Consider the following 27,079-nt stretch of genomic DNA (forward strand, 5'->3'; position numbering starts at 1 on the left):
ACTGTGCCAGCTTTGTGAATCCAGCAGTCTGCAAAAGAACTGTAGGCGTGTTGGTAATTAGAGGATGTATTGCAGCTTTGTGAATCCAATGGAACGCAAACTCAGGCAAAGAGATTGAATGATCAGGAGGTGAGCAATCATCGAGGAAGTCCGAATTGGAATGGCTTTTGAGGGAATTCAGAGGCTTGATCTTCAAACATGAAGAGTTAAAATCCCCTGTAAGGGAGACAGAGTTTTAATGTGATATTGATATGCCCAATGACCATTAATATCTGGGTGGGTTGCTGAGAAACCCATAGGATCCATCATGGTAGCATCTGTCATTTAGCGTGATATGATCCACTACAATTTGCTTGTTAATTCATATTTACCTCCTTTTAATTCTGAATGTTAAAATTGTAAGCTAGGTATTGTAAGCTAGCGTTGTATAGTAAACTTGTATGGGCAACTGGGATTTCAAAGTTTGTCTGCTTTAAGCAAAATGTGGTCCCTAACTGAATTGTATGAATCCATGATTTTTCTGAAAAGCTTTTTTGGAGTTGCTTCCATTGTTCTTTCTGGTTATGTATTCTGACTTTCCTTTCCTTCCCCTCTGCTTCTTAATCGGGCACAATGTTCCAACCGTGCTATCAGCAGTTTATATAGCTTCAGGATTGGCTGGATTTTTCAGATTTATCAGCCTATTATTCACTTTTAATCCCAAAGATGTTTATAAATATGGAAAGAGCAAAAGGATAAGGACCAATTCAAGACCAAATAGAGAACCTGTGGGATTTAATCCTTAAAACATAGAACATAGAAAATACAGCACAGAACAGGCCCTTCAGCCCACGATGTTGTGCCGAACCTTTGTCAAAGAACAAAGAACAAAGAACAAAGAAATGTACAGCACAGGAACAGGCCCTTCGGCCCTCCAAGCCCGTGCCGACCATACTGCCCGACTAAACTACAATCTTCTACACTTCCTGGGTCCGTATCCTTCTATTCCCATCCTATTCATATATTTGTCAAGATGCCCCTTAAATGTCCCTATCGTCCCTGCCTCCACTACCTCCTCCGGTAGTGAGTTCCAGGCACCCACTACCCTCTGCGTAAAAAACTTGCCTCGTACATCTACTCTAAACTTTGCCCCTCTCACCTTAAACCTATGCCCCCTAGATTAATCATAGATTATCATTGAATTTATAGTGCAGAAGGAGGCCATTCGGCCCTTTGAGTCTGCACCGGCTCCTGGAAAGAGCACCCTACCCAAACTCAACACCTCCACCCAACACCAAGGGCAATTTTGGACATTAAGGGCAATTTATCATTGGCCAATTCACCTAACCTGCACATCTTTGGACTGTGGGAGGAAACCGGAGCACCCGGAGGAAACCCACGCAGACACGGGGAGGACGTGCAGACTCCGCACAGACAGTGACCCAAGCCGGAATCGAACCTGGGACCCTGGAGCTGTGAAGCATTGTGCTATCCACAATGCTACCGTGCTGCCCTTAAGAACAAATAAATCTAATCTATATCATTTTACCGTAATCCATGTACCTATCCAATAGCTGCTTGAAGGTCCCTAATGTTTCCGACTCAACTACTTCCACAGGCAGTGCATTCCATGCCCCCACTACTCTCTGGGTAACGAACCTACCTCTGATATCCCTCCTATATCTTCCACCTTTCACCTTAAATTTATGTCCCCTTGTAATGGTTTGTTCCACCCGGGGAAAAAGTCTCTGACTGTCTACTCTATCTATTCCCCTGATCATCTTATAAACCTCTATCAAGTCGCCCCTCATCCTTCTCCGTTCTAATGAGAAAAGGCCTAGCACCCTCAACCTTTCCTCGTAAGACCTACTCTCCATTCCAGGCAACATCCTGGTAAATCTCCTTTGCACCTTTTCCAAAGCTTCCACATCCTTCCTAAAATGAGGCGACCAGAACTGTACACAGTACTCCAAATGTGGCCTTACCAAAGTTTTGTACAGCTGCATCATCACCTCACGGCTCTTAAATTCAATCCCTCTGTTAATGAACGCGAGCACACCATAGGCCTTCTTCACAGCTCTATCCACTTGAGTGGCAACTTTCAAAGATGTATGAACGTAGACCCCAAGATCTCTCTGCTCCTCCACATTGCCAAGAACTCTACCGTTAACCCTGTATTCCGCATTCATATTTGTCCTTCCAAAATGGACAACCTCACACTTTTCAGGGTTAAACTCCATCTGCCACTTCTCAGCCCAGCTCTGCATCCTATCTATGTCTCTTTGCAGCCGACAACAGCCCTCCTCACTATCCACAACTCCACCAATCTTCGGATCGTCTGCAAATTTACTGACCCACCCTTCAACTCCCTCATCCAAGTCATTAATGAAAATCACAAACAGCAGAGGACCCAGAACTGATCCCTGCGGTACGCCACTGGTAACTGGGATCCAGGCTGAATATTTACCATCCACCACCACTCTCTGACTTCTATCGGTTAGCCAGTTTGTTATCCAACTGGCCAAATTTCCCACTATCCCATGCCTCCTTACTTTCTGCATAAGCCTACCATGGGGAACCTTATCAAATGCCTTACTAAAATCCATGTACACTACATCCACTGCTTGACCTTCATCCACATGCTTGGTCACCTCCTCAAAGAATTCAATAAGACTTGTAAGGCAAGACCTACCCCTCACAAATCCGTGCTGACTATCCCTAATCAAGCAGTGTCTTTCCAGATGCTCAGAAATCCTATCCTTCAGTACCCTTTCCATTACTTTGCCTACCACCGAAGTAAGACTAACTGGCCTGTAATTCCCAGGGTTATCCCTAGTCCCTTTTTTGAACAGGGGCACAACATTCGCTACTCTCCAATCCCCTGGTACCACCCCTGTTGACAGTGAGGACGAAAAGATCATTGCCAACGGCTCTGCTATTTCATCTCTTGCTTCCCATAGAATCCTTGGATATATCCCGTCAGGCCCGGGGGACTTGTCTATCCTCAAGTTTTTCAAAATGCCCAACACATCTTCCTTCCTAACAAGTATTTCCTCGAGCTTACCAATCTGTTTCACACTGTCCTCTCCAACAATATCTCCCCTCTCATTTGTAAATACAGAAGCAAAGTACTCGTTCAAGACCTCTCCTATCTCTTCAGACTCAATACACAATCTCCCGCTACTGTCCTTGATCGGACCTACCCTCGCTCTAGTCATTCTCATATTTCTCACATGTGTAAAAGGCCTTGGGATTTTCCTTGATCCTACCCGCCAAAGATTGTTCATGCCCTCTCTTAGCTCTCCTAATCCCTTTCTTCAGTTCCCTCCTGGCTATCTTGTATCCCTCCAATGCCCTGTCTGAACCTTGTTTCCTCAGCCTTACATAAGTCTCCTTTTTCCTCTTAACAAGACATTCAACCTCTCTTGTCAACCATGGTTCCCTCACTCGACCATCTCTTCCCTGCCTGACAGGGACATACATATCAAGGACACGTAGCACCTGTTCCTTGAACAAGTTCCACATTTCACTTGTGTCCTTCCCTGACAGCCTATGTTCCCAACTTATGCACTTCAATTCTTGTCTGACAGCATCGTATTTACCCTTCCCCCAATTGTAAACCTTGCCCTGTTGCACGTACCTATCCCTCTCCATTACTAAAGGGAAAGTCACAGAATTGTGGTCACTATCTCCAAAATGCTCCCCCACTAATAAATCTATCACTTGCCCTGGTTCATTACCCAGTACTAAATCCAATATTGCCCCTCCTCTGGTCGGACAATCTACATACTGTGTTAGAAAAGCTTCCTGGACACACTGCACAAACACCACCCCATCCAAACTATTTGATCTAAAGAGTTTCCACTCAATATTTGGGAAGTTAAAGTCGCCCATGACTACTACCCTACGACTTCTGCACCTTTCCAAAACCTGTTTCCCAATCTGTTCCTCCACATCTCTGCTACTATTGGGGGGCCTATAGAAAACTCCTAACAAGGTGACTGCTCCTTTCCTATTTCTGACTTCAACCCATACTACCTCAATAGGGTGATACTCCTCGAACTGCTTTTCTGCAGCTGTTATACTATCTCTAATTAATAATGCCACCCCCCACCTCTTTTACCACCCTCCCTAATCTTATTGAAACATCTATAACCAGGGACCTCCAACAACCATTTCTGCCCCTCTTCTATCCAAGTTTCCGTGATGGCCACCACATCGTAGTCCCAAGTACCGATCCATGCCTTAAGTTCACCCACCTTATTCCTGATGCTTCTTGCGTTGAAGTATACACACTTCAACCCATCTCCGTGCCTGCAAGTACTCTCCCTTGTCAGTGTTCCCTTTCCCACTGCCTCACTACATGCTTTGGCGTCCTGAATATCGGCTACCTTAGTTGCTGGACTACAAATCCGGTTCCCATTCCCCTGCCAAATTAGTTTAAACCCTCCCGAAGAGTACTAGAAAACCTCCCTCCCAGGATATTGGTGCCCCTCTGGTTCAGATGCAACCCGTCCTGCTTGTACAGGTCCCACCTTCCCCAGAATGCGCTCCAATTATCCAAATACCTGAAGCCCTCCCTCCTACACCATTCCTGCAGCCACGTGTTCAACTGCACTCTCTCCCTATTCCTAGCCTCGCTATCACGTGGCACCGGCAACAAACCAGAGATGACAACTCTGTTTGTCCTGGCTTTTAACTTCCAGCCTAACTCCCTAAACTTGTTTATTACCTCCATACCCCTTTTCCTACCTATGTCGTTGGTACCAATGTGCACCACGACTTCTGGCTGCTCACCCTCCCCCTTAAGGATCCTGAAGACACGATCCGAGACATCCCTGGCCCTGGCACCCGGGAGGCAACATACCTTCCGGGAGTCTCGCTCGCGACCACAAAATCTCCTATCTATTCCCCTAACCATTGAATCTCCTACAACTATTGCTTTTCTATTCTCCCCCCTTCCCTTCTGAGCCCCAGAGCCAGACTCAGTGCCAGAGACCTGGCCGCTAGGGCCTTCCCCCAGTAGGTCATCCCCCCCAAACAGCATCCAAAACGGTATACTTGTTTTGAAGGGGAACGGCCACGAGGGATCCCTGCACTGTCTGCCTGTTTGTTTTTTCCCCCCTGACTGTAACCCAGCTATTCTTGTCCTGTACCTTGGGTGTGGTTACCTCCTTATAACTCTTCTCAATCACCCCCTCTGCCTCCCGGATGATCCGAAGTTCATCCAGCTTCAGCTCCAGTTCCCTAACACGGTCTTTGAGGAGCTGAAGTTGGGTGCACTTCCCGCAGGTATAGTCAGCGGGGACACCGGTGGTATCCCTCACCACCCACATCCTACAGGAGGAGCATGCAACTGGCCTAGCCTCCATCCCTTCTTACCTGACAGAATATAGCTGCCCTGTGGACGAACTAGATCTCCGCCCTCCGACTCTGCTCCCAGTCAGCTACACTTTCTGTAAACTCCTGGCTCTCTTCTCACTCTTTGCGGAAATGTCGGAAACAAAATGAAAGGAGCACCTTACTCCCTCCTCACCTAACTCCCTCGGTCACCAAACTCTTACTATAGCACTCAAAAAGCACCAAATTCAGCACTCAGTGCAAACAAAGTCTGCACTGTCGGGGATCACTTTTATACTGTGAATCTAGCCTCTGAAAACTGGCCTAATCCTTGTTCCAGCTGAGGTAGACGTAGGCAATGCCTCCCCACCCCCATAGAAAAATCAAGACATAAGCCATGGTACCATGATCCGCAAATAATCAAAGAGGCATAGAGTGAGTGGAAATGTCAATGTGTTTGAAATCGATAAATCACCAGACCCAAATGAATTTCATCCCAGAGTGCATAAAGAAGCAAGGAAAGAAATAATGGAAGTTCTGACCATTATCTGCAATCCCTTCTGGCAACAGATATGATGCTCGGGGACTGGCGGACTGCTGACATTGAACTATTGTTTAAAAAGGAAGGCAAGGATAACAAGAGTGTATACAGATATGTCATCCTAGCCTCAGCGGTGGCAAAGCTATTGGAAAACATTCTTAGTATAAATCGTCATTTAGAAACACAGATTAATCATGGAATCCCTACAGTGCAGAAGGAGGCTATTCGACCCATCGAGTCTGCACTGACACTCCAAAAGAGCACTCCACACAGCTCCACTGCTTTGTTCACCCTGCCCTATCCTAAGGGCGGCATGGTGGTGCAGTGGTTAGCACTCCTGCCTCACGGCGCTAGCGACCCGGGTTCAATTTTGGCCGTGGGTCTCTGTGAGGAGATTCCACGTTCTCCCCGTGTCTGTGTGGATTTCCTCCCACAGTCCAAAGATGTGCAGATCAGGCTGATTGGCCATGCTAAATTGCCCCTTAGTGTCCAAAGATGTTCAGGTTAAATGAGGTTCGGGGGCAGGTCAGGGGACTGGGCCTGGGTAGGGTGCTCTTTCAGAAGGCCAGTTCAGACTCGATGAGCTGAACAGCTTCCTTTTGCACTGTAGTGGTTCTATGGTTCTGTAACCCGTAACCTAACCTGCACATCCCTGGACATCAAGGGGCAATTTAGCAAGGCCAATCCATCTAACCTGCACATCTTTGGACGATGGGAGGGAGCCAGAGTACCCAAAGGAAATCCACACAGACACTGGGAGAATGTGCAAACTCCACACGGTCACCCAAGGCCGGAATTGAACGCGGGTCCCTGGCACTGTGAGCCAGCCATGCTAACCATTCTGCCACCGTGTCCCCTCAGTCACGGAACGACACACAGATTAAAATCACAGGTTAATCAAGAGAGCTAGAACAGATCAGATCTCACTGGAAGAAATCACACCCTGAAAACTTTATTCTGGTTTTAGCCTTGTAAATCCTTTTAACACAAATCCACATATTTTACTTATGTGACGAAGCTGGTTGTCTGGTTTCTCAAAATAAATTCCAAATCCCCTTCAGCTATTTAATTTCCTTTTGTTTTGCTTCTCTTTTTGGATTATCCACAGGTTTATTGGCAGCCACCAAAACTTCATAATCCAGATGAATTCTACTTCTGGTTTTGTTGCAAGATAGTTCGGTATCCGTGTCTAATCTAAACTGGGGCCCCTGCTTGCACTTTGTCCCTTCGAATTGCTACTGCACAATCTCCCTCTTGCTCTATTGGAGGATCTTTGTAATGTTGAAGTCATTTCCAGACTAAAAATCAGTCCATATATTCGCCACACTTTTACCCCATTTGCCAACCCATGGCAATCCCTCGCTTCTTGGGCGTCATCCTGAATAATTGACAATTATTTAAACATGTCAGTAGCTTTTCCCCTATGTCCCATGTTGTTGCATCCTTCCAATCGCTCAATCTGTCAACTGAGTACTCATTCTGGGTAATTGGCATTTAGACCTATTACTTTAAAATAATCTTTTTATCAGTGTCACAGGTAGGCTTACATTAACACTGCAATGAAGTTACTGTGAAAATCCCCTAGTCGCCACACTCCTGTGCCTTTTCAGGTATACTGAGGGAGAATTCAGAATGTCCAATTCACCTAACAAGCATGTCTTTCAGAACTTGTGGGAGGAAAGGGAGCATCCGGAGGTAACCCACTCAGACACTGGGAGAACGTGCAGACTTCGCACAGACAGTGACCCAAGCCGGAAATCAAATCCCGGGCCCCTGGTGCTGTGAAGAAACTGTGCTGACCATTGTGATACCATGCTGCCGTACCAGGGTCTTTCCATGCCCTGTGACCCTTTTATAATATGTTACATCTTGTGAAGCCAGTTCTGCCTCATATAGTCTTATACAATGTTCTCTAAATTTTCTCTGTGACTTTCAGCCTTGATGAAAGCGTGTCTCTCTGCAATGACAGCATTCAGATGTGCAGTAACAATGGAACTAATTGTATCTTCTGGAACAGGAAGACTAGCACAAGGAACATGATACAACTTGAGATTTCACACACAGACTAATTGTTGTGGCCTCTAACCTCCAAGCATCTACAGCGAATTATGTCCATGAAAGGGCCATACAAGGGCTGTTGCCAGCTTGCCGCCTGGTTGATCAGCTAGGATTTTCAGCACCATTTCATCGATCACCATGTGATTATTTGCACAGTAACTTGTTGCAAGGATTTCTAGCTGCAGTATTCATGACCATTATGCAGTCAGGTGAGGAGCAGTTCAATGGCTCTTCTCTCTCCCTGTATCTCTTTTGACCACAACAAATCTTTTCAATGAGCATTTAACAGTTTATGTGTTGTGACACATAAATTGGAGCAAGTGGACAGATTAAGCAATTGAAAGTCCAATCAAGTTAAAGGGATATACTGGGTGGGATTCTCTCAGGCCGGAGCCGGGCCGGAGAATCCCCATGACCGGCGCGAATCGCGCCACGCCGCCCTGATGCCGGCACGCGATTCTACGCCGAGTGGAGAATCGGCGCCAGTGGCGCCAGCGTGGTTGGCATGGCGCCAGTCGGGTTGCCGCTCCCTGCGGCCGGACCGCTGATTCTCGGCCCGGGACGGTCGTCGTGAAAACGGCGAGTCCCGCCGGCGCCGTCCACACCTGCTCTCAGCCGGTGGGAACTCGGCATTGAAGGGTCGGGGGCCTGTGGGCGGGGAGGGGGGGTCCGACCTCGGATAGGGCCTCCAAAGTGGCCTGGCCCACGATCCGGGCCCACCGATCGGCGGGCCGGCCTCTGGCTAGGGGCATCCTTTCCTACGCGCCGGCCCCTGGAGTCCTGCGCCTTGTGTCGGGGCCGGCGCATTGAAGGGAGCCACTGCGCATGTGCGTGTTGGTGCCACTGCGCATGGGCGGATCGAAAAAGAAAGGGACTCCAAATCAGACAGCGAAGTGATTTGACCACTTCTTGGGTCCTGTGGCACAGGGACATTGATGACGTTCATAACCAAGAGCGACATTTGACATTTTGATGATTGATGGTTTTTGGACTCTCACGAATGATTTGGACTTATTATTTAATCACTGTTCCCATGACTTGTATATACCTTACCTTATCTACCTGTTCTTTGTTCAATTTTCTCAAAGTGTACAGAAAATATGTAACATATAAAAAAGGGGGGGGATGTGGTGATGTGTATCAATGTAAATGCATGTAGGCTATCTGGACACTAGAGGGAGCATCAGAAACATCTCACACACACACACAACCAATAGATCAGGTAGATAGGACACGATCAATGGACATTCACGATACACACAGGTGACACGACCACAGGAGAGCATTACACCAACCCATATATAAAGGACACCACACACATGATCTACCTCTTTCCAGTGGAGACAGTCGGTGAGTAGAGACACAGTGTTGATTCAATATTACACCCACCACGTGGATTGCAGCAACTGGTTAGTCAGTCTGGGTAGCTATAGTGGGATTAGCAGTAGTGTCGAACCCGAGTAATAGAAGTGTAAATAGTTTAATAAACGTGTTGGCGTTATCTCCACGTCTGAACCTTCCTTTGTCAAGTGCACCACAAGGGAGCCGCTTATGTTACACCTACAACATAACAAATCAGGGTCGGCACGTTCATGCAGTCGTAAAATGCAACGGTGATTACGACGGCGTGGACACTCTGCCGCCCACTGATTCTGGAGATTCGTGACTTTGCTGGTTTCAGGCTGAACCTGCCGACCCTTCTTGGGTCAGTATTGAGACGGTGAATAAGTTGACAGTCGGTTTATAGCTTGTGATGGAGACTGCAGCTGCTGTGTTGAGTTATTTTTAAAATCTCTCTCTGCAGCACATGGATTATCAAGCAACAGACAGGGTTTTAGTTTGGACAGTAAGAAGTCTTACAACACCAGGTTGACGTCCAACAGGTTTGTTACAAATCACTAGCTTTCGGAGCACTGCTCCTTCCTCAGCTGAAAGAAGAGGTAGATTCCAGAAACCTATATATAGTCAAAGTCATAGATGCAGGACGATACTTTGAATGCAAGCATTTGCCGGTAATTAAGTCTTTACAGATCCAGAGAGAAGGATAATCCCAGTTTAAAGAGATGTGAATTGTCTCAAGCCAGGACAGCTGGTAGGACCTAGGCAAGCCCAGGTCAGATGGTGGGGGGGTGAGTGTAATGCAACATGAATCCAAGGTCCCGGTTGAGGCCGTACTCATGTGTGCGGAACTTGGCTATAGGTTTCTGTTTGTCGATTCTGCGTCGTCGCACGCCCTGAAGGCTGCCTTGAAGAACGCTTACCCGGAGATCAGCGGCTGAATGCCCTTGACTGCTGAAGTGTTCCACGACTGGAAGGGAACATTCCTGCCTGGTGATTGTCGCGCGATGTCTGTTCATCCGTTGTCGCAGCGCCTGCATGGTCTCGCCAATGTACCATGTTTCGGGACATCCTTTCCTGCAGCGTATGAGGTAGACAACATTGGACGAGTTGCCCACATACCTAGTGTGTGGTGTTCTCAAGTGTAATACTGGTATCCATGTCGATGATCTGGCACGTCTTGCAGAGATTGCCATGGCAGGGTTGTGTGGTGTCGTCGTCGCTCTTCTGAGGGCAGTATAGTTTGCTGCAAACAATGGTTTGTTTGAGGTTGCATGGTTGTTTGAAGGCAAGTTGTGGGGATGATCTTGGCAAGATGTTCTGTGGTGAGCCACGTATGGCTATTGTATATACTCACTGTTGTTCTATTATTACTATTGTCATCGACATCCACTATTGTATATACTTACTGTTGTTGCTGTTACTGTTGCTGTTGAATTGTTGTGTTGATGCTGCTGTTGGCTCTGCCTGTGGCTCCGCCCCTCTGAGGAGGTATACAACCAGCGGATCTGAGACAGGCTCTCAGTGCAGGAGAAGCTACAGGTTGGCACACATCTTGTTGATTAAAGCCACTGTTCTTTGGTACAAACTGTCTCGACTGAATTGATGGTCTTCATCGATGACGTGTTGAAGGCTGCGAAGAAGATGTCGTAATTTATCTGCTTCGGGGAAGTACTGGACGATGAAGGATACTCTGTTGGTTGTGTCCCGTGTCTGTCATCTGAGGAGGTCGGTGCGGTTTTTTGCTGTGGCACGTTGGAATTGTCGATCGATGAGTCGAGTGCCATATCCCGTTCGTACGAGGGCATCTTTCAGCGTCTGCAGATGTCTGTTTTGCTCCTCCTCATCTGAGCAGATCCTGTGTATACGGAGGGCTTGTCCATAGAGGATGGCTTCTTTAATGTGTTTAGGGTGGAAGCAGGAAGTCTTGTGAATGCGACTGATGAATCTGACATTGACGCGACTCCTGACGGCTTGAGATTACATGTCGAGTCTAGTGCAGGGGCCTTCCGGTAGGTTCCAATTCGACTCTTTCCTCTTCGGTTGCTGCACCTTAAATCTCTCGGTCTGTTGTTCCGGTTCACTGGTTGTCTCATTGGGTTCGCTGTCGGCCTCTTGTGGTCTGTAGAAGAACTCCCGGAGCCTCATTCGCCTGATGAATTCCTCCGTGTCTGCCGCGAGGCTGATGAGGTCAATTTTGGTGGTGGTGCAGAAATTGAGCCCTCTGCTGAGGACTTCGATTTCGCCTGGTTTAAATTTGTAGAAATAGGTGGAGAGAATGTGTCACAAAGGGATCTTGCTTCTTCAGCATCACATTTGCTTGTACTCTGCAAAGAAGTGCTTAAACATAAAGGGTTAGTTGACTTGTCATGTAACCATATCTCTCCAACTGCCAGGTGACCCAAATGTGGTCATGGCTGGTGGATTCCAGTTGCCTGGCTTAGATAATTAGATTATGTCTGGAAATTTCCTATCACAGTCAAAGGCTCATTATTCATGTGGTGATGTTTTTTCTCCAGCTGGTTGAATATCCAGGTGATTTTCTGAATGTTTCCCCAATGGAGTCGGAGATGCCCCAGATTCATACTCTTTTAAGGCAATAGTTTCTACTGGGGCTTTGTAGACAGGTTGTCTCTATTTCAATGTTTTTTTAACATAGAAAATATTAATTACGCAGAAGTCCATCTTTGACCATAATTTCATATCATTAGAAAATTACATTTTTAAAATTCTATTAATAGTTTCCAGCCTGAAGTTCAGAAAGTAATTTTTTAAATAAAGCATAGCTTCATAAAACCATGATCATACTTTTGTCACTGTTTTAAAACTCATGTTGGGCACATTCCCCTCCACTATCAATCACCATCTGTCCTGGCGTCCCATGTCTGGTCCCTATCGATTTTCTCCATGGTTTTATCTAGAATAACTCTTTTCCCTTGCTCGGTATTTCTGTGGAAAGTTTCAATTTGGTTGCTAGATCTATAAAATGTAGAATGAAATATTTTTGTCTTTGTCTTGTACCATTAGATCCATAGCAACATTCTTGTCCAAGGCATGTGCCTACAGAAGGCTTATGACACGATGTGACACCGTTCTCTGATACTTTATATAAATTTTGTACTTCTATTTTATTTCTTTATTTGTTCATGAATGTGGACTTCGCTAGCTGGACCAACATTTATGTCCATCCCTGACGGCACTTAAAGAGCCAACCACATTTCTGTGGGTCAGGAGTCGTATGTAGGCCAGACCAGGTAACCACCTACACCTGCATTTTCTTAGCAGGATTTTAAATCTTTGACAAGAAGGATGAACAAATTTTCTGTGTAAATCAAGACAAGTTTTTTTTCTCAATAATTCTTATCACATGATATCATTAATACATCAAGTTTTGTTAAGGTGATATAATAATTTCCTTAGTGGGTGAACTCCAGATTCTGACTTTCCAAAAAGTTATTATATTCCATGTCAAATTCGGGCCTTTTTCCTAGAAGGTTTACTCAACAGTATAGGCAACTGGAGACTAGATCAGATTATGAAATAGCTATAGACAGATGTACATCCTCGAGACTACATCAATACTTTATAAAATGGCTTAATGCAACAATTTTACATTGAATTAGTGTCACACGTAGGCTTACATTAACACTGCAATGGCATTACTGTGAAAATCCCCTAGTCGCCACACTCCAATGCCTGTTCGGGTACATGGAGGGAGAATTTTTTAGACGGTCCAATTTCCCTAATTGCACGTCTTTCGGGACTTAGCATTTTAGCCCAATCCAGCAATTTAAATGCCAATACTGATCTCTGGATTCCCCAAATTAATTTTTTGTCAAACATTTATACAATCTGTTAAAACCCAGGACTTAGTCTTTCATGTTTTCCAAAAGCTGGCCAAGCCTCATAAAGATTCAACAAAAATAGACATTCTTGATCATCTAAGAACTTATAATAGAAGTTCCAAACCTCTGTCACTAGCAAACTCACCAGTAACCAACTCACAAAATATTTTACTCTTAAGTAAATGATATTGCAAAACAAGGCCATACCTTGTTTTCTGTTTGGGAGGTATGTGACCCATGTCCACACTTTATTCATGCACCGCTGATCATATGATTCAGAGTCCGAGTACTTTTGAGGGTAGTCATATCCCAACAATGCGCACTCACCTTCCATTTTCCACAACAGCCACTAGAGTTTGTACTTTTCTGATTTTTTGTTCTTGGGTTCCAAGCATCACCTTTTAGGCAACTCTCCTCATCTACCATGTTATTTTCCGAGAACACCAGTGGATGAAGAATAGAACTTGCAGTCATTTTTTAATGTACTTTTATTATCATTTATTTATTTTGTTGCACATTATGAGCATATACCTCTTTAAGCATCAAACACAGTTTTGATTTACATAGGAGCACAAGCAAAATTCCAGTTAATACCCAGCACTTGAATACAATTAAATAGTACATTGAATTACACTATTACTAAATTGCTATCAATTTAACATTCAATGGGTTTTTGCAAGTTTCAGTACTGGGTTTCTTGCTGTTTGTTGTGTATAATCAAATGATTTAGAGACAAACATGGAAAATGAATAAACATTAAATGGTAAGGTTGTGATACGCGTTGTGGAACAGAGGGACCTTGGCATACATGTCCGCAGATCCCTATAAGTTACAAGTCAGGCAGGTAAGGTGGCCGAGAAGGCATGGGATACGTTCATTTATTGGCTAAGATCTGGTATTAAGAGTCGGGAGATTATATTGGAACTGTATAAAACACTAATCAGACTGCAGCTTGACTTTTGTGTACGGTTCTAGTCACCACATCATAGGAACGATGTGATCAGATAAGAGACAGTACAAAGGAGATGTTTAACAATGTTAGCAGGAATGGGAAATTTAACTATGAGGAAGAAATGGATGGGCTGGGGTTGTTTTCTTTGGAACAAAAGAGGCTGAGAGTAAATGTAATTGAGGTTTATTAAATGATGCATGTCGCATGTCGAGTGGAAAGGAAGGGCCTATCTCTGTTAGCAGGAGGGTAAATAACCTGGGTATAGATTTAAAGTAATTGATAGAATGATGAAAGGGGTGTTGAGGCGTGATTTTCTTTCACAGACTGTAATGGGAGTCCAGAACCCGCTGCCTGAAAGGGGACAATTAAAAAACACTTGGATAGGCACATGAGAGCTGTCACCTACAGAACAATAGACCAAGAGCTGGAATGTGATTCGCTAGTTCTTTTTCAGCCGGCAAGAACATGATGGGCTGAATAGCCTCCTTCTGTGGCAGAAATCATTCTATGTTCCGATGTTTGAAATGTAGAATACGAAACACATATGTCTTTCTGCTCCTTTCTCGATTTAAAGCTTTTACCATTGAATAAACATTTCTCTTTTTGATAACATATTCCGTCACAATATTTTCACTTTAAATATCACCTAATATCTATTTGCTTAACCTGCAAACCCATCGTTCTCCTCCTCGGGTTGAGCACTGTCCTCTTTGTAGCTAACTGTGCTACTTTTTGACGTGTTTTCTGCAAATGTTACTCATGTGTTACCGTGGTCATAAATAGAGAGAGTGAAAATGGTCTCCACATTGATGCCTACTGGATACTGGTGACGACAGATCAACAACAAATCTGTTGTTTATTCTTGTAACATCCATGCCAAGAGAATAAGCAGGAACAGCAAGTAGGATAAAAAATGATACTCTTTTATTACAATACACAAATCTCGTCTTCGATAGGTTGGTCATGAGACACATCAATTCCATTCTCCCAGAATGCCTTGATCCACTGGAATTTGCATACCGCCACAACCGGTCCACAGTAGGCACCATCGCCCTGGCCCTACATTTATTCCTGGAGTATCTCGACAACAAGGACTCCTATGTCAGACTCCTATTCATTGACTACAGCTCTGCCTTCATCACGATAAATCTAGCCAACCTCATATCCAAACTTGGACTTGGCTCCTCCCTCTGCAACTGGATCCTCGACTTCCTGACACATAGACTACAATCAGTAAGGTGTCATGGGAGTGTCCCTTTAAGAAATGTTTTTGTCTTATCACATGGATTCAGTGATGTCATTGTGTGGGTGGAGCTGGGCTGTGGCCCTGGGAGTTGGTTTTTACCTTCGCTTTGCGTTTGCAGCTGGTTTGTGGCTCTGAGTTTTACTTTCGTTTTGAGTTTTGGACTGGTTTTGAACTGCACAGGTTGAAAGAAGTGTTTCTCTACATTTTAAAAGCTGTTTCCAGACTACGTGATAACTTAAAAGAGATAATTGCTTTCTGGAAGAAATTCAAACCTCCTGTTGGAAAGGGGAACAAGAGTATCAATAACAAGTCTTATACCCCTAAGAGTGCCATGTGCTAGGCCACACTTTTGAAAAGGGGGTTCTGGTCTTACTTGGATTTTGTTACTGAATTGGAACAGTTAAGGGGGAACTTTATTAAGAGTTATGCATAGATTACTATAGCTGTGTGGGGTCTTTATGTTTGCAGTTGATAATAATTCTTACTGTGTGTGTTTACACAAATGTTAAATAAATTTGTAGAATAAAGCTTGTTTTTTTGATTAAAATCACCTCAGAACACTGTTGAATAACACCTGAAAGGCAGACTCTTGTACTCATTGTAACTAAAATCAATGAACAGTTGTAGGTCAGGTGACCTCCATGATATACTTCGGGGTTTTCTAAACCATGGCCCATAACAAAGGACAAACAGCAACACCTCCTCCATGATAGTCCTCAACACCGGGGCCTGCAAGACTGCGTAGTTAGCCCCCTACTATGCACACACGACTGTGTGGCATAGTTCTGCTCCAACTCCATCAACATGTTTGCTGGTGACACGACTGGCTTTCAAACAATGATGAGTTAGGGTACAGGAGGGAGAGAGAACCTAGTGGCATGGTGTAATGACAACAATTCTCCCTCAATGTCAGCAAAACTAAAGAGCTTGTCATCAACTTCAGGAAGCAAAGTGTAGTCCACACCCTTGTCTGCATCAATGGTTCTGAGATGTGCACATCACCAACAATCTGCCCTGGTCCACCCACATCGACGATACGACCAAGAAAGCACAACAGCGCCTATATACATCCTCAGAAAACGAAGGAAATTCAGCATGTTCACATTTACTCTTTTTAAAAATAAATTTAGAGTACCCAATTATTTCTTTTCCCAATTAAGGGGCAATTTAATGTGGCCAATCCACCTAACCTGCACATCTTTGGGTTGTGTGGATGAAACCCACGCAGACACGGGGAAAATGTGAAAACTCCACATGGACAGTGAGCCAGGGCCGGGTTTCGAACCCAGGTCCTCAGTGCTGCAGCCCCAGTGCAAACCACTGCACCACGTGCCGCCCCCCACATTGACTCTGAACAATTTTTACAGATGCACCATGGAAAACGTCCGATCTGGCTGCATCACAGCTTGGCATAGCAACTGCTGGGCCCAAGATCGTAAGAAACTACAGAGAGTCGTGAAGACAGCCCAGTCCATCACACAAACTCGCCTCCCATCCATTGAGGCTGGCTACACCTCTTGTTGTCTTGGGAAAGCGGGCAGCTTAATGAAAGACCCCTCCCACTTGAGTTATTCTTTTCCAACCTCTTGCATTGGGCAGAAGATACTAAAGTCTGAGAACATAGAATCTACAGTGCAGAAGGAGGCCATTCGGCCTATCGAGTCTGCACCGGCACTTGGAAAGAGTACCCTACCTAAGCCCACACCTCCACCCTAACCTCGTAACCCTGTAACCCAGTAACCCCACCTCACCTTTTTGGACACTAAGGGCAATTTATCATGGCAATCCACCTAACCTGCACATCTTTGGACTGTGAGGGGAAACCGGAGCACCCGGAGGAAACCCACGCACACACTGGGAGAACGTACAGACTCTGCACAGACAGTGACCCAAGCCAGGAATCAAACTTGGGACCCTGGAGCTGTGAAGCAGCTGTGCTAACCACTATGCTTCATGCCTTGGGGAATGGCAGAAATACTAACGGAATTCAGAATTCTTGAGTCCCAGGCGAAGTGAAGGAAACATCAAGACCCTGGAAGGAATAGGAAAACTCTCAGGTGAAAATAAAAGTATAACTGGGAATGTCTTATTGATATTTTTGGGCTTAACGAGTAAATGTTCACAAAATATCTTGCAAATTTAGTAGAACTTGCTTTGCATAGTACACTAACAGATTTAAAAACAGCTTCTTTCCCACTGTTACCAGACTCCTGAATGACCCTCTTATGGACTGAACTGATATCTCTATGCATCTTCTCTACTGTACTCCTGTACTCCGTATGCTTCAACCGATGTCTAGGTCTCTGTATTTAGATTGTGTATTTATCATATGTACTATGCTTTTCATGTATGGAACCATCTTCCTGGACTGTAGTCAGACTGTGGACGGCATGGTAGCACAGTGGTTAGCACTGTAGCTTCACAGCACCAGGAACCCAGGTTCGATTCTTGGCTTGGGTCACCGTCTGTGTGGAGTCTGCACGTTCTCCCTGCGTCTGCGTGGGTTTCCTCCGGGTCCTCCTGTTTCCTCCCACAAGTCCCAAAAGACGTGCTGCTAGGTAATTTGTATCATCTGAATTCTCCCTGTATACCTGAACAGGCACCGTAGTGTGGTGACAAGGGGATTTTCACAGTAACTTAATTGCAGCGTTAATGTAAGCCTACTTGTGATACTAATAAAGAAGAAGATGATTGCAATACTTTTCACTGTACCTCGGTACACGTGACAAATACAAATCTAAATCTCTCCTCGAAGGAACTCTCTCCCCACCTGCACCCAAGCTGGGTTTTTTATATTGTGAGGGCTCCCCTCGTTAAAGGGGAAGACTTGGCCTATTACCGCTGAAGTTTCTATTCATTGGTGGTCACGGGAAACAAATGGTACACACCCCATGGCTTCTGCGGGGGCTATATCAATTCTTTCACAAACATCCTGTATGTATCGCCACAAATCCCTTTACCAATGCCTCTGCATCATTTTTATAATATGGCGTCCAGTACTGCATGCAGGTTCAGCAGCATTTCCCTCGTTTATTTCTCGAGGGATAATATTGAAAAGCCTATTGCTTGTTTTTATTTAAAGACCTTGTTAACCCATTGCATAACCTTTACTTATTGATGTATTTGTAGTCCGAGAAGCCTGTGTTCTTCTACCTCACCTGGACTTGCACCTCCCAAGTGATAAGTGCCCTCCCTGTTCATACCAAAATGTATAAACTTACATTTATGTGTTGAACTTCATTTTCTCCCACTCTGCAAGTTTGTTAATTTCCTCCTGTAATTAGTTGCAGTCAATCCTCCTCTGTATTGACTATCCCTTGCGGTGCATGCCCCCGCCTCCAAATTTGGTTTCATCCACCAAGATTTCAAACATTTAATATAAATTGCGAAAAGCAGTGGTCCCAGCATGGTGCTTGTGGAATACCATTTTCCACTTGGGCCACTCTGAATAACTACACTTGACTCAACCCACAGTTTTCTGTCTTGAAGTCAACGAGTAATCCCTTTTACCACTTGGGAACTGCCTCCACATTCTCTAACCGTATTTATTAGTCTATAACACTATCGAAGGCACCTTATCGAAGTCCTTTTGAAAATACCTGTTAAATAATCTACAATTATTTTTTGATTCATCAATTGGACTGTCTGAAGTGGGGAAAAAAAATACATAATACTTTAGATAAAAAACAATAGATCCCTTAGAGGTGAATGTAAGAGCTTCCCTCTTTACAGCAAAGTGCTTCAAAGGCAGTGACTGACTATTGATGATCATTTGTTTCAGCAGTATTGGTTAAGGGAGAAAAGTTGGCTCAGGCACTATTAGAATGTCCCCGCTCACGATGGGATCTCTTACATCCACTTGAGAAGACAGATGGGGCCTTGTCTTAGCGTCTTCTCTGAATGCTATCACACTTGAAAGTTCAGCAATCCCTCTACTGCACTAGAGTGTTGTAGCGCACAATGACTTACGAGAGAGACGAGTAGTGATGACGTCGATGAGGCTTTATTAAGCGAGACTTGTCCCCATCAGTTCAGCAACAGAATGAAGCAGCGGGGAGAAGCTCGGGTTCTTATACTCCGCCTTCAGGGCGGAGCCAGGAGTCAACAGCCAACCAGGACCCGGGATCTATCAGCCAACAGCATCACGGCTTCACAGTCCCACATGACCCCTAATACATACCACCACAAGTGTCAATCAGGATTATGTACTCGGGTCTCCAGAATAGGACTTGAACCCACAACCATCTGAATCAGTGCTGCGACCGAGACGAGACTGAACCTTGGTTTTAGCCAATGACAGATGAACTGAAGTTGAATGCAATGGAGCGCACTTGCTGCATTTTGACCTGGATTAGATGCGATCACCGTCGATATATGATGTTGAAAACTCATCTCATCAAGATCTGTTGTCAAACTTCTTGATGAACTGAACTTTACTAACTCTAGGTTTGAGACTTCATCACTTCAGTGATGCATGCCATTGAAAAATATTAAACAAATAAAAACATTGGAGGATATAGGAATGAGGCTGGAAAACCATTGTCAGTAGAGACTAGACAGTCATCTACTAGGCAATCAACTCTGTGCAAAACGAATATTTCTATTTATATAGACCCGTAACACACCTCTGAGAAATGTTTCAAGAATTTAGGCAACTTTTAAATAAATACAACCACTGTTCTTTAGGGAAATTTTGCATCTAATTTGCACACAGTAAAGTGATGAATGACTGGTTAAAACAAAAGCTAATTACTGCAGATGTTGCAAATCAGCAATTAAAACAAAATTGTGGAATTGCTCAGCAGTCAACAGCATCTCTGGAGAGAAACAGAGATAATGATTCAGGTCAATGACCTTTCATCAGAACAGGGTGACTAGGTGATGTGTTTCCGACAATTTAATTGAGGGAAGAATGTTGGCAAAGGTACAAGGAGAGCTTGCTTCTGTTTTTGAAAAACGGCCATGAGATATTTCACTCCTGTGTTGAGTACTGGAGTGGACTCTATAATATTAACCATGTGGTATGATAAGTTTGAATTGAAGTAAATAGTTTCTTTCCTTTCGGATCTTTGTATATCGCTATTTATGTTAAATTTGGTGATGTTCCATTGTTGAATGGGAAGAAAAGCTGATCCTGGAAATTAAATTTAATTCACTTTAAAAGTTTTGAAGTACTGGGGTTGACATTTGTCCTTCCCAAATTCTTGCAAACAAAAATCATGCAAACATTTTTATTTCGCTCCGCAGATGCTTGAAATAATGACAATGTTATATTGGCTGTGGGCAATTTCCCAGTAGCTAGGGCAATTGCCTTAAACAGACATTAGGATCCTTGCCCATACTATTGATCAGTCTATAATTGTTTAATAACCCTTCAGCAACATTGTCTAGCAGTGAGTGCAACAGTGATGCCTTAAAAAATAGGTTTTTGGTATTTTATCATCCCTTTTCTCTCGTCCTTTTCCTTTTTTCTCTCTACATTCTTTCTCTCTCTGCACTTTTGTTTTCTTGCTGGGATTAAGGGATCTCACACCTGAAATGCAGTGAATTTCAACTTGTTGACTAAAGTTACAACAAAGGACAAAGAAATGTACAGCACAGGAACAGGCCCTTCGGCCCTCCAAGCCGGTGCCGACCATGCTGCCCGACTAAACTACAATCTTCTACACTTCCTGGGTCCGTATCCCTGTATTCCCATCCTATTCATGTATTTGAAGATGCCCCTTAAATGTCACTATCGTCCCTGCTTCCACCACCTCCTCCGGTAGCGAGTTCCAGGCACCCACTACCCTCTGTGTAAAAAAACTTGCCTCGTACATCTACTGTAAACATTGCCCCTCTCACCTTAAACCTATGCCCCCTAGTAATTTACCCCTCTACCCTGGGGAAAAGCCTCTGACTATCCACTCTGTCGATGCCCCTCATAATTTTGTAGACCTCTATCAGGTCGCCCCTCAACCTCCGTCGTTCCAGTGAGAACAAACCGAGTTTATTCAACCGCTCCTCATAACTAATGCCCTCCATACCAGGCAACATTCTGGTAAATCTCTTCTGCACCCTCTCTAAAGCCTCCACATCCTTCTGGTAGTGTGGCGACCAGAATTGAACACTATACTCCAAGTGTGGCCTAACTAAGGTTCTATACAGCTGCAACATGACTTGCCAATTCTTATACTTCAATGCCCCGGCCAATGAAGGCAAGCATGCCGTATGCCTTCTTGACTACCTTCTCCACCTGTGTTGCCCCTTTCAGTGACCTGTGAACCTGTACTCCTACATCTCTCTGACTTTCACTACTTCAGTATTCTGGGGTAGATCCCATCAGGCCCTGGGGACTTATCTACCATAATATTTTTTAAGACACCCAACACCTCGTCTTTTTGGATCTCAATGTGACCCAGGCTATCTACACACCCTTCTCCAGACTCAACATCTACCAATTCCTTCTCTTTGGTGAATACTGATGTAAAGTATTCATTTAGTACCTCGCCCATTTCCTCTGGCTCCACACATAGATTCCCTTGCCTATCCTTCAGTGGGCCAACCCTTTCCCTGGCTACCCTCTTGCTTTTTATGTACGTGTAAAAAGCCTTGGGATTTTCCTTAACCCTATTTGCCAATTACTTTTCGTGACCCCTTCTAGCCCTCCTGACTCCTTGCTTAAGTTCCTTCCTACTTTCCTTATATTCCACACAGGCTTCGTCTGTTGCCAGCCTTTTAGCCCTGACAAATGCCTCCTTTTTCTTTTTGACGAGGCCTACAATATCTCTCGTTATCCCAGGTTCCTGAAAATTGCCGTATTTATCCTTCTTCTTCACGGGAACATGCCGGTCCTGAATTCCTTTCAACTGCCACTTGAAAGCCTCCCACATGTCAGATGTTGATTTGCCCTCAAACATCCGCCCCCAATCTATGTTCTTCAGTTCCCGCCTAATATTGTTATAATTAGCCTTCCCCCAATTTAGCACATTCATCCTAGGACCACTCTTATCCTTGTCCACCAGCACTTTAAAACTTACTGAATTGTGGTCACTGTTCCCGAAATGCTCCCCTACTGAAACTTCTACCACCTGGCCGGGCTCATTCCCCAATACCAGGTCCAGTACCGCCCCTTCCGTAGTTGGACTGTCTACATATTGTTTTAAGAAGCCCTCCTGGATGCTCCTTACAAACTCTGCCCCGCCTAAGCCCCTGGCACTAAGTGAGTCCCAGTCAATATTGGGGAAGTTGAAGTCTCCCATCACCACAACCCTGTTTTTACTCTTTTCCAAAATCTGTCCACCTATCTGCTCCTCTATCTCCCGCTGGCTGTTTGGGGGCCTGTAGTAAACCCCCAACATTGTGACTGCACCCTTCTTATTCCTGATCTCTACCCATATAGCCTCACTGCCCTCTGAGGTGTCCTCCCGTAGTACAGCTGTGATATTCTCCCGAACCAGTAGCGCAACTCCGCCACCCCTTTTACATCCTCCTCTATCTCGCCTGAAACATCTAAATCCTGGAACGTTTAGCTGCCAATCCTGCCCCTCCCTCAACCAGGTCTCTGTAATGGCAACAACATCATAGTTCCAAGTACTAATCCAAGCTCTAAGTTCATCTGCCTTACCCGTAATACTTCTTGCATTAAAACATATGCACTTCAGGCCATCAGACCCGCTGTGTTCAGCAACTTCTCCCTGTCTGCTCTGCCTCAGAGCCACACTGTTCCTATTCCCTAGTTCTCCCTCAACGCTCTCACCTTCTGACCTATTGCTCCCGTGCCCACCCCCCTGCCATACTAGTTTAAACCCTCCCATGTGACACTAGCAAACCTCGCGGCCAGGATATTTATGCCTCTCCAGTTTAGATGCAACCCGTCCTTATATAGGTCACACCTGCCCCGGAAGAGCTCCCAGTGGTCCAGATAATGGAAACCCTCCCTCCTCCACCAGCTGTTTAGCCACGTGTTTAGCTGCTCTATCTTCCTATTTCTAGCCTCACTGGCACGTGGCACAGGGAGTAATCCCAAGATTACAACCCTCGAGGTCCTGTCTTTTAACTTTCTGCCTAGCTCCCTGACCTCCTGCTGCAGGACCTCATGCCCCTTCCTGCCTATGTCGTTAGTACCAATATGTACAACGACCTCTGCCTGTTTGCCCTCCCCCTTCAGGATGTCCTTTACCCGTTCGGAGACATCCTGGACCCTGGCACCAGGGAGGCAACATACCATCCTGGAGTCTCTTTCACGTCCACAGAAGCGCCTATCTGTGCCCCTTACAAGAAGAAGAGACTAGCACATGCTTAACAGATGTATTGTGGCCATCTTTGGGAGCTATCATTGATAGTATTTCTCGGCTTAAGGGGCCGAGTCACTAGACAAAAGGAAATAAATGGAATAAATTACAGTGATGTCCGCTATTATGTACTGAGGTACACACAAAGCTGAGCTGCACTGGGCAGTTTCATTTAATGTTTTACTGCAAAAATCTTCAGTGAAGTTTTTCTTATCATAAAATTTACAGTGCAGAAGGAGGCTATTCGCCCTATCGAGTCGGCATCGGCCCCTACAAAGAGCACCCTACTCAAGCCCACATATCTACTCTATCCTCATAATCCAGTGACCCCCACTTAACCTTTTTGGACCTAAGGGCAATTTAGCATGGCCAATCCACCTAACCTGCACAATCTTTGGATTGTGGGCGAAACCGGAGCACCCGGAGGAAATCCACGCAGACACGGGGCGAACGTGCAGACTCTGCATAGCCAGTGACCCAAGGAATCGAACCTTGGACCCTGGAGCTGTGATGCAACTGTACTAACCACTATGCTGCCGTGCTGCCCCGTATGGGCGCATGTCAGCTGCCTGTTTTGATGGCTGAATTTGTGAAATATTATTTGTGATTGCACGCTCAGTGGCCAGTGTGCAAAACTAATTCTCATCATAATTTGCAACTCAGGCCATTGGTCACTGAACTTCTTTATTGTATTTATTCTAGCTGCTGCTGATGTCCAGATAAATGATGGACAGTCGATCACTCCAAAGGCAAGGGATTGTTGTGGAATGAGAATCTCCTTTCTTCAGCTGAACAGTGGGTGGCTCAAAAAAAAAAATCAAAGGTTGCTTCTAATAAAATAAGGTGAGACTTTCTGAAACGATGGAGGCAAGATGATGTAGGAGGTATGTCTGTTCTGCTACGTGGCCGGACACACTTGAGTTCTGAAGAAAAGTGACATTTACGAAAGCTTTATCTAACTTAACTGACTGTTGGTTTCAGGATTATTTTGTTTTGACCCAAAGCTACAATGAGATTAGAATCTTTGGTATTTCAAAATTACTTTCCACTGTTCGGGGAACATTGAACGGATTGCACAATTTGTTTCATATTAACAATAAATAACCATTTACGTTCGGTACAGTGAAATAATTTTTGAGATCAAGTGTACTTTATTTTTAGATATTAACTCAATAAAATGAAGGAATAAAGGTGTATTTCCACCCAGGCAGATTGGTCTCCACTCAAGCTGGTGGGATATTTTATTTCCTGTATAGATGTGTGGAAAGCAAAAAAATTGCAAGTTGTGAGCAGAACAAAGAGAAAAATGAATATATAAGTCTTGGCAAATTTAGTTGCTTGTACCTATCGGCATTTGTTGAATTGAAGCTCTACTCTTATTTCTCTTCAGTCCTCAGTCTTTGGACTAAACCAGAATTTACCACCTTACCCTGACAGTTTCAGTGAGAAAATGAATGCAATTGCAAAAAATAATTTATTGTAGTACAGTGGTGCAAGAAGAACATAAAAACTTACACAATGTAAGATGAGTGGTAAATCCAGTGACATCCATATTGAGTTTGTACTCTTGTTGAATTGTGGTGGTAAAGCCTTGACAGTCAATCTTATTGCAGATGGCACTATGGTCTGTAAGATTACTCATGTAATTTAGCAGCTTGGCTTCAACATGTAGCATTCACCATTTGTTAATGGTTTTATTATCTGCACCTGAATTGTAGTCTTAATTAACCTAGGGAACACTGGATTGTAATAAAATGGGTGATCATGTGAAAGCATGTTCCTAGCTTCAAGTGATCTTTCTTGTGGATGAAATCAACTAAATGACTATCGGAATAACCTTAATCTTAGTACTTTCTATAGGATATTGTGAAGATGCACTTTCACAGACATAATTAATGAACACAAAAGGTATTTATTAATAAGAATTGCACAGCAGCCTCATGGCTATATCTAGCTCCCAACATGTCTTTGCCATTCTGCCTCTCTCACCATGGAGTGATTTCACACACTGATTCCCGATTGACCATGTCACCCTTACTCTGCTATGTTGCCCATAAAGGGGCAATCACCACATCTCTCACTCTTTATATACAGTGAATGGTAGAACCCTCAAGATTATTGACAGTCAGAGAGATCTAGGTGTACAGGTCCACAGGTCACTGAAAGGAGCAACACAGGTGGAAAAGGTAGTCAAGAAGGCATATGGCATGTTTGCCTTCATTGGCCGGGGCATTGAGTATAAGAATTGGCAAGTCATGTTGCAGCTGTATAGAACCTTAGTTAGGCCACACTTGGAGTATAGTGTTCAATTCTGGTCACCACACTACCAGAAGGATGTGGATGCTTTAGAGAGGGTGCAGAAGAGATTTACCAGGATGTTGCCTGGTATGGAGGGCATTAGCTATGAGGAGCGGTTGAATAAACTCGGTTTGTTCCCACTGGAACGACGGAGGTTGAGGGGCGACCTGATAGAGGTCTACAAAATTAAGAGGGGCATAGACAGAGTGGATAGTCAGAGGCTTTTTCCCAGGGCAGAGGGGTCAATTACTAGGGGGTCTTGGTTTAAGGTGCGAGGGGCAAGGTTTACAGGAGATGTACAAGGCAAGTTTTTTTTATACAGAGGGTAGTGGGTGCCTGGAACTCGCTGCCGGAGGAGGTGGTGGAAGCAGGGACAATAGTGACATTTAAGGGGCATCTTGACAAATACATGAATAGAATGGGAAAAGAGGGATAGGGACCCAGGAAGTGTAGAAGGATTTTAGTTTAGATGGGCAGCATGGTCGTCACAGGCTTGGAGGGTCGAAGGGCCTGCTCCTATGCTGTACTTTTCTTTGTTCTTTAAGTCCTTTATACAATCTTCAATGACTAATTCACTCAGCACTAAATATTAACGAAATAATAATCTTTATTGTCACAAGTAGGCATACATTAACACTGCAACAAAGTTAATGTGGAAAGGCCCTAGTCGCCATATTCTGGCGCCTTTTCGAGTACATGGAGGGAGAATTCAGAATGTCCAAATTACCGAACAGCACGTCTTTCGGGACTTGTGGGAGGAAACCGGGGCAGTATGTACATGAGTTGGATAATTAGAACTTGAGTCTTTGAGGGGGTTTTCTGTTCCTTGTAAAGTGCTACAATTCTGTTGACTGAGATACTTCCACAGGATCGCTGTTAACAGGAACTGCAATAACAGGTACATCTTCTTTAACAGGCGATTCATCTCTCTTTGCTTCCACGGGGACATCAGTTATGTTGATAACAGTTCAATCAGGTACTTTGATGCTCAAAAGTTCAAAAACATTTCTTAATGGCAACACTGAATGCTGCAGTGTCTCTCTACTCAAGTGATCCAGATGGTTATGAATGGTGTGTCCCGCCACATCCACGTCATATGAAAGTGGTCCGGTCTTAAGACCATAAGACATAGGAGCGGAAGGCCATTCGGCCCATCGAGTCCACGCCACCATTCAATCATGGCTGATTTCAACTCCATTTACCCGCTCT

General features: G+C 44.5%; 1 protein-coding gene across 4 annotated transcripts in view; it reads left to right on the plus strand.

Annotated features, from left to right (window-relative positions):
• Positions 1 to 27,079, plus strand: part of gulp1b (GULP PTB domain containing engulfment adaptor 1b) — a 645,746-nt gene that overhangs the window by 162,451 nt on the left and 456,216 nt on the right. For all 4 annotated transcript variants that reach the window (XM_072477928.1, XM_072477980.1, XM_072477970.1 and 1 more), the window contains exon 2: positions 24,275 to 24,415. The gene's annotated coding sequence lies outside the window, so the exon portion shown is untranslated. The remainder of the gene's footprint in view (positions 1 to 24,274; positions 24,416 to 27,079) is intronic.

Source organism: Scyliorhinus torazame, chromosome 2 (genome assembly GCF_047496885.1).
Source record: "Scyliorhinus torazame isolate Kashiwa2021f chromosome 2, sScyTor2.1, whole genome shotgun sequence".
Classification (NCBI taxonomy): domain Eukaryota; kingdom Metazoa; phylum Chordata; class Chondrichthyes; order Carcharhiniformes; family Scyliorhinidae; genus Scyliorhinus; species Scyliorhinus torazame.